Genomic DNA, 18,149 nt, shown 5'->3' with positions numbered 1-18,149 from the left:
CAAACCAAATAGTATATAAAATACTTTATATACATTTTACCTAAAATATACATAGACAAATAGATGATACGAATATATTAAGAGGACCCCTGGGTACCCCTACCAGATCAGCTCTTCTTTCTCTCCAAGGTATCACCATCCTAAAATTATTCTTTTTTAAATAGATTTACTTCAGATGTGTGGATCACAAAACAACTTATTGCTTGGTTTTGCCTTTTTCCTTAGCTTTACATAAATAAAATCACGCAGTATGCATGCTTACATGATTTGCTTCTTTCACTCAATTTTTAAAGATTCTTTCACTCAATATGTAAAGTTTAAGATCTATGTTGACACATGTAGCTTACATTTATTTATGTGCACAGCCACATAGCATGATATAAATACACCAAACTTTATAATTTCTATAGTTGGTGGACATTCGTGTTTGTTTTTGGTGTTTTTTTCCTGGTTGTTTTTTTCTGGTTTTTGACTTTTCAGAACTATGCACTCATGAGTATGCACATGTCTCGGGATGGTCATATTCAGGGATTCTTCCAGGAGTCCTAAACATTAATTTTACCTTTACTGGGTCAAACTAAACTGTTTTTGCAAAGGCTGCACCAGAGAACAGTACATGACGTTTCCATTGATTTGTATCTTTTCCAATACTTAGTGGTACCTAACTTTTCACTTTTGCCAGTCTGGTAAGCATATTAAATGTTATTTCATTTGAGTTTTATACTTCATTTGAGTTATTACTAATGGAATTAAACATCTCTTTATATGTTTATGAGCTAGTCATATATCCATTTCTGTAAAAGTCTATTCAAGTCTTCTGCCTACTTTATATAGAGCAAATTTGTATATATTTTACTGTAATGTTACTTTTCCCTCTGCAATTGATAAATACCTTAAAAGAGATACTTTGGACTGTTAATGTTCTTTTTCTCTCCAGACTTTGCCCATTGATTTTAGCTTTTTTTTTTTTTTGCAACAATTTTTGCTGAGGTGGTTGCCTAATGTGGTGTTTATATTTCTATCATTCCTTCTACATGTCAATTTGAATTCTCTCATTAAAAAAGGGGGCTATCCCCTATTCTCATTTATAATTTGTTTACATCAGTATGAACTCATGAATATCTAGTTTAATCTATGAACTATAATCCAATGCTATTATTAAATATTCGTGCACTGGGTGTGGTCCCTGGGCCTCACCTGATTGGGACTGATCCTATATAATAAAACCCTAATATGCAAATTGACCAAACAACAGATCTACCAGTTACTATGACATGCACTGACCACCAGATGGCAGATGCTCAATGCAGGAGCTGCCCTCTGGTGGTCAGTGCTCTCCCATAGGGGGAGCGCCACTCAGCCAGAAGCTGGGCTCATGGTTGGTGAGCACAGTGGTAGTGGCAGAAGCCTCTCCTGCCTCCACTGCAGGCAGGCAGTAAGGAGCAAGGGGTCTCAGACTACAAGGGCCCCATACTGTGAGAGGGATGTCTTACTCCCGGCTTAGGCCTGATCCCCCAGAGGCTCCTGCCACCACTGCTGATACCAACTGATACCTCTTGTTCCAAATCAATACAAGATTCATTTTAGTCTTCTTCTTTTCCTTATCTTTCTCTGATAGAAATAAACCTCTCAATATCTATAATTCATTCACTTATTCCCTCAATCTTAGTATACTCTTAGTATACAAAGTGATTACAGAATTGTTGACCCACATCTCCCATAAGAAATAGGCTTACTAACTTGAGTATAATTTTTGTTTACAGAATAATATTTTTTCCTTTTTTTGTTTTGTTTTTAGCCACACAACACAGTCAAATTACACTTTCTCCAAGTTACTCAGATTAGTTTTTATCTTTCCCACTTCTTTCAGTGAGATTCTGTTATTTACTTGTAATACAGTTAAGTTTATTTGTTACTGTTTATATTTGGGATCTCTACATCCTGGTTGACTTTACATTTTTTGAGTATATGAAACATGACTGTGTTTATATGAGTCAAAGCTGTTTAAAATATACACCCTGAAAAGAGTATAGTTCTTCCTCATCCATACTATTGATATCCCATTCCCATTTTTTTTCCATAGTTACCCATTTGCCCCTTCTACCCAGTTCTACTTTTTTTCTAGTGATTACCTTTATACATTTACCTGTTTTAATGATTTTAGTATCCTGTTTTCTCCTAAAATTTTGTACTATCTAGTTTATCAGGAGGTTCCCCCTCCACTCAGTATCCTTTAATGCTCCATTTATTCAACAGCTTTTTCTATTTTCTTCTCCTCTCAATTTTTATTTCATTATTTCTGTTTTATCATGTGACATTTGCAAATTCATTTTATAGAGTCTTAGATACAGCTTTATATACAGTGGTGCCTCCCACAACGAACTTAATTCGTTCCAGGAGCAAGTTTGTTATGCGAAAAGTTCGTTATGTGAAACGCGTTTTCCCATAACAATACATGTTAAAAAAAATAATTCGTTCTGTAGCATAAAATATGCTAAGATGACATTAAAAAAGATAAATTTTTTGTTATTATTTTTATTTAGATACATCATGATATAAAAAAAATATTGAGTTTAACTTAAAAGGACGACTGCCGTGATACGTGCGTGATTTAATTCGTAATGAAGAACGATTGCCGCGATATGTGCTTAAGTTAAGCGCAGTGACTAACGACTGCCTGCAGTGCATGCGCGGAAGGATGCAATACATCGGCAGCGATCGTGGAAGCTCGGGCAAAGCAGTCGTGGAAGCTTGGGCGACTTCGTTGTGTGAAACGAAGTTCGTTGTATGAATCATGAAATGAAGTTCGTTGTGTGCAGCATTCGCTGTGCGAGGCGTTCTTTATGCGAGGCACCACTGTATTTGTAAGTGTTCATCATCAATGTTTTTGCTGAAATTTTCCCAGTTCCACCTGGTTGGATAAAGTTCATTCTCTAGTAGACTCTTAAAAAATAGATGATAAGTACAAAATTCCCTAAGTTCTCCTATGCTGAGAATTGTTTTCTAATTTATAATAATACTGGGGGCCCAATGCACGAATCCATGCACCTTGAAAGGAACTGTGGGCTGCAAGGCTGCAGTAGGCACAGGAGTGGGTCTTGGCTCATCCTCCGTGCCCCAGCCCAGCCCCTCCCGCCGTGCCCCTGAACCCTGTCTGCTGGCAGCTCCACTCCCACTGTTCCAATGGACTGACAATGCCAGCCCCGTTCGCACCTGCTGATGGAGCAGAGTGATTGGGGCCAGCACTGTCAGTGGGTGTGAGCGGTGGCTGCTGCCCCAATCACCCCTCAGGAGCAGGGGGAGATGGAGAAGCCCTCAAGGGTGATCAGGGCTGGCAGCCACTGCTCACACCTACTTATAGCGCCAGTGCTGGGCATGGGTAGTGGGTGCGAGCAGCAGCTCCAGAACCAGCTGCGGATGCAAGCAGGGCTGGCACTGGCAGTGGGTGTGAGCGACAGCTCTAGTGCTGGCAGCAGGTGCAAGCGCCAGATGGGACTGTAGCACGCAGGAGCCAAGAATTTTCAGTAACCACCAGAAGCTCACCCAGATGACAGTGACCAGTGCCCTGCCTTGGTCTGGCACCCCAGATCACCTGCTCCACCATCCTCCTGTGGCCAATGCCTGCCATGTTCTGCCCATGCCCCCTGATGGTCAGCACATGTCATAACGACCAGTTGTTCAGCTTTTCTGTTGTTCTACTGTTTGGACTATTTGCATATTAGCCTTTTATTATATAGGAAAAGCGTAATTTGCTAATTAGACCGGACATCCTTCTGGACAACCTTCCAGATGAAGTCGGGGCTGTGAGGGAAGCCTGGGTCCCGGGTGCCAGAGGAAAGCCAGTACCGGCAGCTGGGGGAAGGAAGGCCTACTCTTGAATGAATTTTGTGCATTGGGCCTATAGTACCTTAATAATTGACAAACATTTGATTGAATAAAAAACTTGTCGCTTTCACTCTTTTCACTTTTTTTTTTAATGTGCTCTCTTATTGCCTTTGCTTTATAAGTAAGTTTATAAAAGTCTGATGCCAATCTAATTGTTTTGCCTTTGAAAGTTATTTGGATGTTTTACCTGAAGGCCTTGAGAAGTTTAGCATAATTTTTGAAACTCAATAATTATTTGTTATTTTGAATTTTTTTATTTTTTATTTTTATTTATTTTTTTAATTTCTTTATTGATTATGGTGTCACATAATTGTCTTCATCCCCCCCATTCCCATGCCAAATACCTCCCCATGTATGCCCACCCCCTGTTGTCCATGACCTCTGCTTAGGCTTATATGCATGTACACAAATCCTTTGGTTGATATCTCCCCTTTTATATATAATTATATTACCTGATACAATTATATATAAATTTTAGAATACTGTATATTCTTCCTTTCTCATTATATCTGCCAACCTAACGGTCTTACTGCCCAGGTCTTTCTTGATTATAGTCTAGTCTAGTCCCATTCCGTATGAATAATTCTCTATAATTCCTGACTCTGTACTTAGTTCTGTCCTCTGAGTCATCCTATAAGAATATTTTTTCACTTTGTGCTGGCTCTGCCCCCTTCCACCCATGCTATTATAAACAGATATTTAACTTACCAATATAAAATGCTAAGGCAGATGACAATAAATAAAAAGTACACTAAACACTTAAAGAGGTCATTAAGAAGCAGTTTTAGTCTCTGAGGCCAGGCAGACTTGGGTCTAATACATAATTTGCCCCTTACTAGCTCTGCAAACATGGGCTCATGTGAACTCTTCACTTCAGTTCTATCATCTTAAAATATTGATGAGGGATGTAAATGAATATACATTTAAATATTTTCAGGGCCTATGGCATAGTGAAAATTAAATACATTTGGGTTATGGCCAACTGTTATTGTTCCTTCCCACATAGCATGTATATCCAGCATGAACAAATTAAGAAAAGATTGACAGCAAAAATTGAGAAAAAAAGAAAAGAACTCCAAGCTTGGCTGCTTTAACCAACAAGTTTAAAGTGAATATAATAAACAGTGGAAGAAGTTTTCTTGCAAATTATATTTTAACTTTTAGGTAAAAGCACCACCATTGAGTGAAAAAAACAAACCACTGTACATTTAGTTAGAAGTCTTAGCTCCTCATACTACCTCCTCCTCAAACCAGTAGCCACCAGATGTGACTACTTCACAATCGTCCTAAGGATTACTTTCTCTATTTGTCAATGAAGAATTCTATCCCTGTCCTGTTCTCTCTCCATGGTTATTATCAAAATAAACAATGATACAGATGATGTGTTATAGAATTGTACATCTGAATCTATATTATCTTATTAACCAATTAGAGGCCCAGTGCATGAAATTTGTGCACATGTGGGGTCCCTAGTGGCTGCTGGCCAGAGCACCTCTCTTCCCCCGGCCACCTGCCACCACCACTGCCACTGCCACCACTGGCCAGCCCCACCCCCGGTCGAACTCCTGGTCAGGGAGAAAATTTGCATATTAGGTTTTTATTATATAAGATGTCATCCCAATAAATTTAATAACAAAGAAAAAGTAGACAATGAAACTGTCAAAAGGAAAGATAACCATCACTGAGTACCCATGTGTGCCAGGTGCTTGAGATTTATCATCTCATTTAAACCTCTCAAAAAACCTGAGAGGGAAGTTATGATTTTTAGAAGCTCACATACAGTGAAATAGACTCAACAAGCTTAAAGATCTTATTTTGGTCACTCGCCAAATGGTACAGCCAGATTTGAATTTAGATGTGTCTCCAGCCTAAACATTTTCTCATGACCTTGCACTTGGAAAACTATCATCTTATTGGAATTATTCTTTCCTGGATCATGTTAATTAGGCTGGATGGGGATGACCCAGAGAGACTAAGACCTTCAAACATGTGTGCTCACTGAGGTGGGGGGTGAGAGTAAGTGGGGAAAGCCAATGCAGGAATGTCAGTCAGGAAGCCAGATCCAGAGGAGGGGGGCGGGGCGCGCAATATGGTCAGACAAATAGATGTAGAGGTCTAAAATAGAACATCTGTATGGAAAGGCATCCAAAAGGGACCCTGAGATAAGGAGCCTTGTAGCCAAAGCCAATAAATAAATTTCAGCTTAAGGAAACCAGCAACACATAGTGGGACCTCTGCCTTGGTTTAGAGATCATGGGGCAGGAGTGATTTTTATTATTCCCTATACCTGGTAGTTAGTAGGTGCTCAATGAATAATTGTTAGGTAAATATGGGGCTCAAAATATAGGACAATAGGGTTCTAGAACATTGCTAAGATAGTGAAGCTCAGTTATCAGAACTAAGAGATCACTTAAACCCAATCGGCAAGAATGACTTAGTGCTGAGTCAAAAAACCTTGTCTGAGGGACCTCTTCCTGAAAGTCAAAAAGAACCTTGGAATTCAGGTAAAGTTATACCTCATGAGTCAAATGACCTGAAGATAATGGGAAAAGGACTAGTGGAAACAAAAAAAATCAGGCACTTACCTTTACTCAATTTTACCTCACATGCATGAAAGTCTTTACCTTTTTTAACCCCATTTCAGGTGCCTGGAATGATTTTCTACCTGCAACCTCACTCCTAGATCAGTGAGAATTGGACATCCTGGTACATCTGTAAAAGGGCTATGAAAATATTTTCTTCAGGTATCTGAATCTTCATTCCTAAAGTTCACATTGGACGCAAGCCCATAGCTCTTAATTCCAGCTGGTTCCCCTGGAATGAAGTCTGTGTTCCTGTGGGCTCAAGTTCCTGGTGGCCCTTTTTTTATATGCAAAACTCAAATTCCATAACCTGATTGTCTTTTGATACGAGGCATTGCCATTATTGAAAAAAATAATAATAATATTAAGGATGCACCATCACCTCCCCTCACAGATAAGAATTTCCATATTGATTCCTCCCTAGGGCTAGACCCAAGTCTCTTCCCCAATCTGTGAATTTATGGGAAAAGACTTTTCCTCACAGTCCCATCCAGTTTCACTTCTTCCCTTCCATCTCCTCCACGTCAGTTATACCTCTCTTCTCACTCCATCCCTGAACTTTGGCAGGAGTAGGCATCTTATTTCATGACCAGAACAGACCATTTATGATATGCAGGTGATATGTCTTTATCCTAATAACTATAGTCAAATATGAGCTCCGGAAAGTTGCTTGCTTCAGAATCTCTTAACTCAGTATAAGATAAGATCCTACAAACCAGTTGAAAGCTTTGGACTTGCCCAACCTGCATGGCTCAGTGGTTAAGTGTTGATCTATGAATCGGAAGGTCATGGTTCAATTCCTGGTCAGGGAACATGCTTAAGTTGTGGGCTCAATCCCCAGTGGGAGACAGGTAGGAGGCAGCCAATCAATGATTCTTTCTCATCATTGATGTTTCTCTCTTTCTCTCCCTCTCCTTTCCTCTCTGAAATCAATAAAAATATATTTATTTATTTTTTAAAAATAAAGCTTTGGACTTTAGTTTATGGAAACAACTCATAATTTCCTCTATTTATTAAAAGAAATAGCTAAATAAAGGTCTCTGTGGTCCGTTAGTATATCTCCAAATACTGAAAAAATAATGTATAAACTGAGGTGGACAGATGATTTGATTGACAATGTTCTAAAAGGACATTTAACCAGCATTTACCCTCCATGCAGTAGGAAAAGAGCAATTATTAGTACAGAGATTTGCAATTATTTCTTTTATAACCTGAGCTTAATAAAAATATACTCTGGACATATTTATAGTTACCCAACACAAAATAATTAAGAGTAAAATCAAGCATTATCTCTCCTCATTTTAACACCTGATACCAAATGCAAATACTCTTAAAATATCAAATTAATCATAGCAATTTTCCATATTAGATCAGAATATGTCAGAGCAAAGAGCAACAGAACAGTTAATTACTGTGTATTCTAAAAAGCAGATAAATAGATTGTCTTTGAAAGAACATAAAAGGCAGGTGTCATCATTAAGATTTTACTTTGAGTTTTGTTTAATGTAAGGATAAAAGTGTTTTTCTTTTGCCCAGCTACATTTTTTTCAGAGAGGACCCTGACACATTTTTGCCCCTCAGAAAACTATGGAATATGGGAATAAAAAAACACCAATAAAGACCTTTTACTTTCTTTTCAGTTCTTAACACACACTCTAAAGTTCATGCTATGGTTATCAGGATAAATCTATGGAAAATAAAGCTGAACAGAAACTGCAGATCATTAACTAGCTTAACCTTGTCAAATGGGGATAAAACCAGAAGGGCCATGTGACTTTGACTGACAGAAATGAAAACTGATGATGAAACACACTGAAGCAAAGATAGTAAAAGAATTCATAGAATCCAAGATGGCTGCAAGAATCCAAGATGGCTGCACAGGTAAACACCTAGCTGCAGACGCACACAACAATTTCAATAAAATACAACTAAAATATAAAATAGACATTACCCAGAACTACAGGAAAGTCGGCTGACTGGAAATTCTACATCGAGAAGCAAGGAGAAAACCAGGAGGAAGAGCGGAGGAGCTGTAAAACCCTAAGGTACGGAGACACGCGGTGCTCGGGGAGGGGACGGAGCTGGAGAGAAGGGGCAGCTGAGTGCCTGGCTGGTGTTCCCTAGCGAGAAGGAGATAAAAGCTCCGACTGTGCTGAACCCCAGTTCTAGGCCAGACCCTGGGGACCCAGGCTCAAACAGAGGGAGCCAGAGCTGTGAGGCAGAATCCCAGGGAAGCGGCGAAAGGCAGAGCCCCCGGAGGCGTGCACATTGCACGCAGAAGACAGACTGTTGACTCTGCTGCCAGATTGCCCTGGCAGGAAGGAAACAAAGGCTCCGGACTGTGCTGGGCCCCAGTTCCGACTGCTCTGAACCCCAGTTCTAGGCCAGACCCTGGGGACTTAGGCTCAAACAGAGGGAGCTAGGCTGCAAGGCAGAACCCCGGGGGAGCGGCGAAAGGAGGTCCTGGAGGCGTGCACATTGTGCGCAGAGAAAAGACGATTGGCTATGCCACGGGATTGCCCTGGCGGGAAGGAGAAAAAAGCTCCAGACTGCTCTGAACGCCACCTCCAATCCCACTTCCAACTGAACTGAACCCCAGTTCCGGGCTCATTGGGGGAGAGCCTAGACTGTTGGGTAGCAGGCGAAAATTGAGGGCACCTTTCTCTCAGAGGTGCTTGCAGCGAGTACTGAAGGACCCTAAGGAAGTATGAGACTCAGGAGCCTTGTAGGGCGTGGCTGACGGAAGCCAAGCCTGTAGGCTCCACCCTGAAACACTCCCCCCCCCCTCCATCAGGGAAGCTGCGAAAATGCCGAGACAAGAAAACAGATCACAAACGAAAGAAATGGAGGACAAAAAGCGACTGGATATAGAGTTCAAAACCACACTTATAAGGTTGTTCAAGAATCTCCTAGAAAAAGCCGATAAAATAAACAAGACCTATGAAGATATGAAAAGGGATAAGCTAGAAATAAGAGATCAACAAGAAATAATAAGGGATCAACAAGAAATAATAAGGGATCAACAAAGAATATTTGGAAACAGCCTAGGTGCCCGTCAGCAGATGATTGGATCCAAAAACTATGGTACATTTACACAATGGAATACTATGCTGCCATAAAAAAGAAGGAATTCTCATCATTTGCAGCAACCTGGATGGAATTGGAGAACATCATGCTGAGTGAAATAAGCCAATCAATGAAGGAGAAACATCACATGACCTCACTCATTGGTGGATGAAAAAGATCATTATAAACTGATGAACCAAGAGACAGATATAGAGAAAGTAAAGCAACAGGCAGACTGTCAAATAACAGTGGGGAGGGGAGGAAGATCTGGAGGAGATAATAGATCAACCAAAGGACTTGTATACATGCATATAAGTACAACCAATGGACACAAAACTCTGGGGAGGGAGGGGATGTGTGGGAGGGAGGGAGGAGGGCAAAAAAAATTAATAAGATATGTAAAAATAAATAAATAAAATAAAATAAAAGGGAATTAACTTGAGGAAATAATTTAATATTGCTATTTTCCTTTTCTTTATAATAGAAATGTCAGAGATGAAAGAAAATTAGTAAAATGTATATGAAAAAAAAAGAAACAAAGAATACATTGTCTGAAATAAAAAATATTATACAGAGTCCTAAAAACAGAATGGAAGATCGCAAGAATCAAGTCAAAAATTTGGAACATAAAGAGCCAGAAGACACTCCTCCGCAGAAGCAAGAAAATAAGAATCCAGAAAGTTGAAGATAATATAAGAAACCTCTGGGACAATTTCAAACAAACCAACATCAGAATTATGGGGATACAAGAAGAAGAGAGAGAGCAAGATACCGAAAGAATAATGGAAGAAATAATAACAGAAAACTTCCCCCCTCTGGGGAAAGAAATAGACTTATAAGTCCTGGAAGCACACAGAACCCCAAACAAAAGGAATCCAAAGAGGACCACACCAAGACACATCATCATAAAAATTCCAAGAGCAAAAGACAAAGAGAGAATATTAAAAGCAGCAAAAGCAAAGCAGGTAGTTACCTATAAAGGAGCTCCCATACGTTTGTCAGCTGATTTCTCAACAGAAACCATGCAGGCCAGACGGGAATGGCAAGAAATATTCAAGGTGATGAATAGTAAGAACCTACAGCCAAAAATATTCTATCCATCAAAGCTATCACTCAGAATCGAAGGCCAGATAAAGAGCTTCACTAATAAAAAAAAGCTCAAGGAGTTCATCACCACCAAACCAGAATTATATGAATTGCTAAAGGGGGTTTTTTCAGAAGAGAGGTCCCATGTGGCCTGTGGACTGAGAGGTCCCATGTTGGATCCCGGTCAAGGGTATATACCTTGGTTGTGGGCACATCCCCAGTAGGGGGTGTGCAAGAGGCAGCTGATCGATGATTCTCTCTCATTGATGTTTCTAACTCTCTATTCCTCTCTCTTCCTCACTGTAAAAAAAAATCAATAAAATATTTTTAAAGCAGTTTACACTAGAGATTTGTACCTTAGAAACCCATTAAAGGCATATTCTTAAAAAAAAAAAAAAAAAAAAAAAAAAAAAAAAAAAAAAAAAACCTCTTAAGACAAAGGACACAGTTCATGCTCTCTCTCTAGAGCACATCTTGCTTCCAGTATGTATCTTTATTTTCTTTCTCCTAACCTCTAAAGGTCCTCATGAGATTTGCAACCAGGGACCAGTGGGCAGCTCATTCCAGTCTAAACCCCTGAACTTGTCTCCAAGAAAATATCTTTGGCCTCTGCAATTTGTTTCCTGAGTCCATGCAGCCCAGCTGGCTCACTTCTTGTTCCTCTGTGACTTTCTTTCTAAAAGGTCAAGGCAGCTCTCTGAGCATCTTGAGAATCTTCTCTTCAAGTGAACTTCCTCTTTGCATACTAAATCAACTTTAGCCAAAACCGGTTTGGCTCAATGGATAGAGCGTCGGCTTGGGGACTGAAGAGACCCGGGTTCGATTCCAGTCAAGGGCATGTACCTTGGTTGCGGGCATATCCCCAGTAGGGGGTGTGCAAGAGGCAGCTGATTGATGACTCTCTCTCATCGATGTTTCTAACTCTCTATCTCTCTCCCTTCCTCACTGTACAAAATCAATAAAAAATAAATAAAATTAAATATATATATATATATATATATACATACACTAAATCAACTTTATCATGCACTAGAGTTCTTGGCTCTAAATTCTTTCTTTGCCAAATTCAAGAATCATGAACCTACATCACTGGTAACAGCAAGATTAGCTCCATTTTACAGATAAAGAAACTGGGGCTGAGAGAAATTATGTAATTTCCCAGGGGTCACACATCTAGTAAGTGATAAAACAAAGCTAACTATTCAGTTTTATCTGAATCTCAAACCCCTCCTCTTTCTTTATCAGGACCTTATTTTAGAAACTCTTACTTCAATGTTACATGCTAAAGAAAAAATGTGAGGTTATATATGCAATATTTTCTGAGCTGCATCATTATCCTAAATGAAGTATTCTAGAATATAGTTTAAGGTTTTCTTTTGAATGTATGTACCATTTGTCATACAGTAAAATCACAAATAGTATTGTACAAACGGATGTGTAAAACATCTTATTTTATTAATATCATCTATATTTAATGACTTTAAAGTTTTTAATGAAAAATTTTTTTTAATAATTGAATGAATAAATGAAAAAAGTGATGAAATGGCACACAATCACTAAGGGGGATTCCAAAAGAATCAGGAGTCCCATTTCTGGACACATATCTAGGATCCAGGAAACAAAAGATGAACATTCTATAATTCACTAGATCTTTGAAGCATAGAAAAAAACAAGAAATATCCAAGAAAAATCAGATCCATCATATACTTTCTTAAAAGTTCAGTAATTTAGCAGGTTCATACCCATTAACACCTTTTTACACCTTAATGATGGCAAAAATCTCTTTTAGCTTAATCCACCTTGATATTTCAAGCTAAGCAGATGATCTCCATATTACTGGAGTTTTTCCCAATTTATTATTTCCTTAATTAATCTGCAGGTTCTTCTCATGCTATTAGCTAACACTTCTATTTCCTAAATTCTCAATCTCTTAATTCCTAAATTCCTAAAATCTATTCGTGAGCCTTACAAACTAACACTATGTCGAGAGTAATAGTTTTCAAACTCGAGTTGAGTGGGTAGGGTATCAGAATGTGCAGGATTGAATGGGTGAAATACCAGAATTTCCTGTGTGATATTTTGAACCTGTACAGCCCTGCCCCCATCCTTCTTCCTCTGATGTCTTGATGTATACCTGTAAGACACTTGCAAAAATCTTGAGGGAAAGGCATAACATATGAACTTTCAAAAATTATATCCTACCCTGAGAAAAGGGAAATAGGTCAGAATCTGGAACAGGGGCCAACCTGTATGTTTTGAAACAGCCCTCATTATCCTGATACACTTAACTTGATACATCAGTGACTCCCTGGCTTTTAAATTTCATTGACCAGTAAGGTGTAAAAAAATATTTCTAAAAGAAAAACATTCAAAATTAAATATGGATTTTAAGACAATTCCTTAAATGTAAGAGATTTACTCTGATGAAAAACATATTTGCTAGAACAATGGAAACTTTCTGAAGCACATTCATCACTCATGAACCATTTCACGCACATGGGCTATCATGAGTAATTAGCACCTCACAAGTTACAAACCAAGCTTCCTTCCTGCCTGCCACAGCACCTTCACTGTCCTTGCCTGGAGAGAAAGGACAGGAATTGTTAAGTCCATTGCAGGTTTAAGAAAACTTCTGCTCTGGGTGGGTAAAGTGTGATGCCTGAGGCAATATGGTTAGGAAATGACAGAATCAAAAGAAGAACCCTCGACCTTTTTGTGAAATACAGAACTAAGAGTGAGGCTTTTAGAAACTTTTAAAGCAATTGACAGTAAATTTTCCTGTTCAATCTAAAAAAAAGACAATTAAAAAATGAGGGTTTGCACTTTGTATGTCTTAGAGTTTTTATTTCATTTTTCTCATAATTTTACTGTATTCTAAAAAGTATCAGTCCTCAAGAATTTGAAAAATAAAGGAAAAACTTTAATTCTTCACCACAAGAACTTTAAAAAGCACTGTTGTACTCTTAAAATTCCTCCCCAAAACAAATCAACTCTTAAAATTCCTCCCCAAAACAAATCAACATGAGTATGGGTGAAAATCATCATATATTAGCAATTCCATTTACTACTACTACCTCAAAATAGTGTATAAGTAATAATTGATAAAAGCAAATATTCACAAAATATGAGAAGCTTCCAAACAGTTTATAAAAGAAACATATAATGCATAGAGAGGTAAAGATTGCACATTAAAATAGCAAAAGAACCAAGGGCAGAATCTGAACATCCAGGTTAGATGTTACCATGAAGACAGGGTGAGTCTGACAAGATATAGTTCCTTTTTCATGGCACACAGACAAAACCCACAGCCTGCCTGACACAGCCCCAGCGCTGACCTTTCCAGGTGTCCTCTGGTTGCCAGCCAAACCATCAGGTCACTGAATCTCTCTCCTGGAGAGAAATCCACTGCCATCCCAGTTACCTTGGGTCACTCCACAGGTCAGGAATGGTGCCCCTGGCAATCTGCTTAGTACAATCTTATAGTGGTTTTGTTGTTGTTGTTGTTTTTAGATAATACTTAAATCCAAGTTCAATACAATTACAGCATTAAAACAAGATTATTTTTTGAAGTAATAAACTATGTTCTGCAGTTCTTATCTGCGGTAAGTTGGCCCTGTAAAGCCACAAAGTTTATCAGAGATCTCTCAAGAACATTCTTGTAAATATAAATTGCTCCATATTAAGTTTTCTTTTCATTGCCTTAATTTTTAGGTAATTATACTCCTTTGTTCCACCCCAACTAGCACTTGACTTTCTCAATATTTATACATTCAAATAACTGCAGATAGTGATCAAGGCTTATCTTTCCTGTCTCTAAGCCAAGGTGAACCCATTTCATTCTTTTAACCTGTCCTCCTAAGTCAGTCCCTCCAACCCCCTCAATCATCTTCCTGACTTCTTATCTGAACTTTTTCCAAGAAAATGTCTACATCTTCCCTGGTCTCTGGCTCCCAGAACAAATGTGGTTTTCAGGTGCCATTTCATCAGAACCACTTCCCTACCCTGGGGTAAATCCCTTGAATTCTTCACATCCCTTTGGTCTTTCCTTCTCTTCCTATACCCAGGGTGGGTCCAAGGTATTTCACTGCCCAAGGCAAAATGAGATTTCTCCTTTTCTTTTATGCAACGTAATTGCATTTCAGAAAAGTTCACACTCTCCCCCACTTTTCCCCCCACTCTCCAGTATGAATTACACTTACACTGTTAAATTATCTGGCTGCCAGATAAATAATTAAATCCGAGGTCTTATAATAGGAAAGGTTACAGGCTCTAGGAGGCAAGAGCACAGAATCTCACAGTTCACTCAATTTCAAAAGCCTTAGTGGTTGTCTTTAAAAGTGGACAATAACATAAATAAGAACTTGTGCAGAAAGAGAAGAAAAATTATTTAAAATTATTGAATACTTGTAAAATCTAAGGAATTATATAAAGTAAGGCTTTATGTTTTTTTATCATACTAACTCAGGGTTCGTTAGAAAAAAAAATAGATAACAAAATGACTTCACAAAAGTAAACAGTGCATAAATCAGAAATACTACTGGCAATCTGAGCGCTATGTTTTCTCCCTCAAAAGTTTTCAATGGGAGCAGAATGGAGGGGGTCAATGGGGAACAAAAAGGGGGACATCTGTAATACTTTCAACAATAAAGATAAATTTTAAAAACATGTTTTTAAAATCATGCAGGGTCTGTTGTTTAAATATATGGCATTGACTCCAGTCCTAACAGGGAAGAGTAATGAGCACACTCAGTCTGTGTGTCCATTCTTTCATTACTCCTACGAAGGGGCCTTTGTGTGTCTATGAAAACTTGGGTCTTAAAAACAAAAGCCACTTTTTCCATTAAAGTCTAAAGGGGAAGGAATTTAGGGTATACAGATTTTCAGACTCACTAAGAAAAAAGTTACTTTTTTTTTCTGCAGGAAATTTGTAGATCAAGGTGCTTGCTATAGCTAGCTTCAAAAAAAAAAAAAATGTCTGACCATTTCACTGAACATTCCCAATATTGCACACTCTTCAGCTTTTGTTCAAAAGTAAAAGCATTTCTTACCCACATCATTTTTGACACATTCTCCCCCACCTTAAACACTACCTTATTGTCAGCTTACTACCAATTACAGCCATCACAGAATAAAGATTACACTCATTAGTAAAGGAAAACCCACTCACCTCCTCACTCTCACTGAATTCTTGGATGTAGGAAAAACTAGGCCCAGATCCTGAGCCACTCACCCTCTATTTATTGGATGTGTTGATTGCCAAAGTTCTCAGCTGTGTCCATCTCCAGTCATGGCCTTGCATCGGAAACGACCCTCTCAATCCAAAGTTCACCACCCCACTCACCTTCATCCAATGTTTGGTTAGTTGCAGATGTTAAAAGCCATAGAATTGGCTGAGGCCGTTGTTGCAAGCATAGTTTTTTGGGGTTGTTTTTATCTCTCTATTAAGGTATTGCATATGTGTCCTTATCTCCTTTTGCCCCCCAACCCCAGTGCACTGTAGTTTAATTTCCCCGCCTAAGCACAACCCTCTTCCTTCATTCCCCACAGAACTCCCCACCTCTCCAATAAACTTCCTACCCTGAATCTCTGTCTCAGATTCTACTGTCCAAGGATGCGGTGTGGTCCAAGGAAGTGGATTCTGACCTGGGCTCTGAAGGATGAGCAGCTCACCTGCCAGCCATAAGGACCCCTTCACTGGTCAGAGGAGCACAGAGAGTCCTCACACAGGTAGCAGTGCAACTATTAAAACTTTCACCAGTGCAGAACTGGGCCTGTGTCCTGGTGGAAGGGAGTGCACGAGATGATGCAATACATCTGAATGCATGTTGCTGGGATCAATCGGATGACTTGGGGAAAAGATAATAAGCAGCTGAGAGTAATTAATCACCAAATTAAAGTAAAGGTGTTCAAGCTGAGGGCCTCCTCCAGCAATAGTATATTAAAAGATCCTCATCTCGCCGAAATCGGTTTGGCTCAGTAGATAGATCGTCGGCCTGTGGACTGAAAGGTCCCAGGTTCAATTCTGGTCAAGGGCATGTACCTTGGTTGCGGGCACATCCCCAGTAAGGGATGTGCAAGAGGCAGCTGATCGATGATTCTCTCTCATCGATGTTTCTAACTCTCTATCCCTCTCTCTTCCTCACTGTAAAAAATCAATAAAATATATATTTTTTTAAAAAGATCCTCATCTCTTACAACCAAAATCGAGAAAATTTTGAGAGAGACCCAGGACTTAATTTAAGAGTAACAGAGCTACAGGAGAGCTTGTATTCTCAACCTTAACCCATTTGCTACACCAAGGTCAGGGCCCCGACTATGAAATAGTAGGAATGAACCTAAAATATTGGGTGAGGATATCTGAGTTGATACATTAAAAAATCTTGAGTCCCCAGATTTTCTTGAGCCCTCTGGGCCTGCAGAAGTGGCCCATTTCTCCCTGTTAAAGGCTAGTGACTAACCTTCTTTTCCTAAAAAATTATAAAGAAACCTCTGCCTCACAAGATGACTCACAAAACATCCCAACTGAGGGACCTCCCTCTCTCCCTGTGCACAATTTTCATGCACTGGGCCTCTAGTTAAAGTATAATGTCTTTGCTTTGTTACTAGACCCAATACTTGTTCTGTGGGATTATATTTTGACTTAATTCCAGTTATTGGTCTGGTGGCCAAGAGTTGGGAGTTGGGATGTTTTGCTCCCCTGCCAGCCCAATTGATGCCTAACTGCTCCCCAACTGGCTCAATAGCCCCCTCTGCCCTCCCCTGCCAGCCATTTTGTGGTGGCATTGAGTGAGGGCATTGTGCAAGGGTGTAACGCCACCTAGGCTTTTAGTGTATTGGATAGTGCTGAGGATAGCTCAGAGAAGCTTGGAGAAGTGGTAGCCCTCCCTAGATGAATAAAAATGCCAGAAGTACTATGATTGTGGAGATGAAATCAAAAGACTCAGAAAAGTGGACATGCTCAAGTGAAATAAATAAATGGTAAAGATGAATGAATAAATAATAATCATCTTATCTTTTCTTAGTAAGGTACATTTATACATGTTGCCAGAACTACCTTTCTAAAACTAAAATCTGGTCACTTCACTCCTTAGTAGGTACCAAATAAATTCAGTTCAATTGTCTTAAATTTATTATTACATATATTTTTATTATATATGCCTGACACATATTGGCACTAATAAGTATTTATTGAACTACTAAGCTTTTGAGACTCAACTCTTCCTTCTACCTTCTCTTCTAAATCTCTCATTTAGAAGGACAGACACAATGAGTTTCCCACCATTCCCCAAATATAACAGCTATCTATAGCCTATCCCTTTATACAAGCTGATCACTCTCTCTCAAACTCTATTTTAACATTCTTTTACTTATTCACCAATAAATATTTATTGGATGTTATACACACCTTCCCTGCCAACTCCAATTCACTCTTTAATGGCATCCTTTCTGAGAAGAAATTTCAGTCTTTCCCAAGCCAAGTGGTGTTCACTGGGCATGGCACTGTGGACCTTTTCCCTTAGAACTCTCCCA

Source organism: Pipistrellus kuhlii, unplaced genomic scaffold (assembly GCF_014108245.1).
Source record: "Pipistrellus kuhlii isolate mPipKuh1 unplaced genomic scaffold, mPipKuh1.p scaffold_m20_p_3, whole genome shotgun sequence".
Taxonomy (NCBI): Eukaryota; Metazoa; Chordata; class Mammalia; order Chiroptera; family Vespertilionidae; genus Pipistrellus; species Pipistrellus kuhlii.
Note: the sequence above shows the minus strand (reverse complement) of the source record.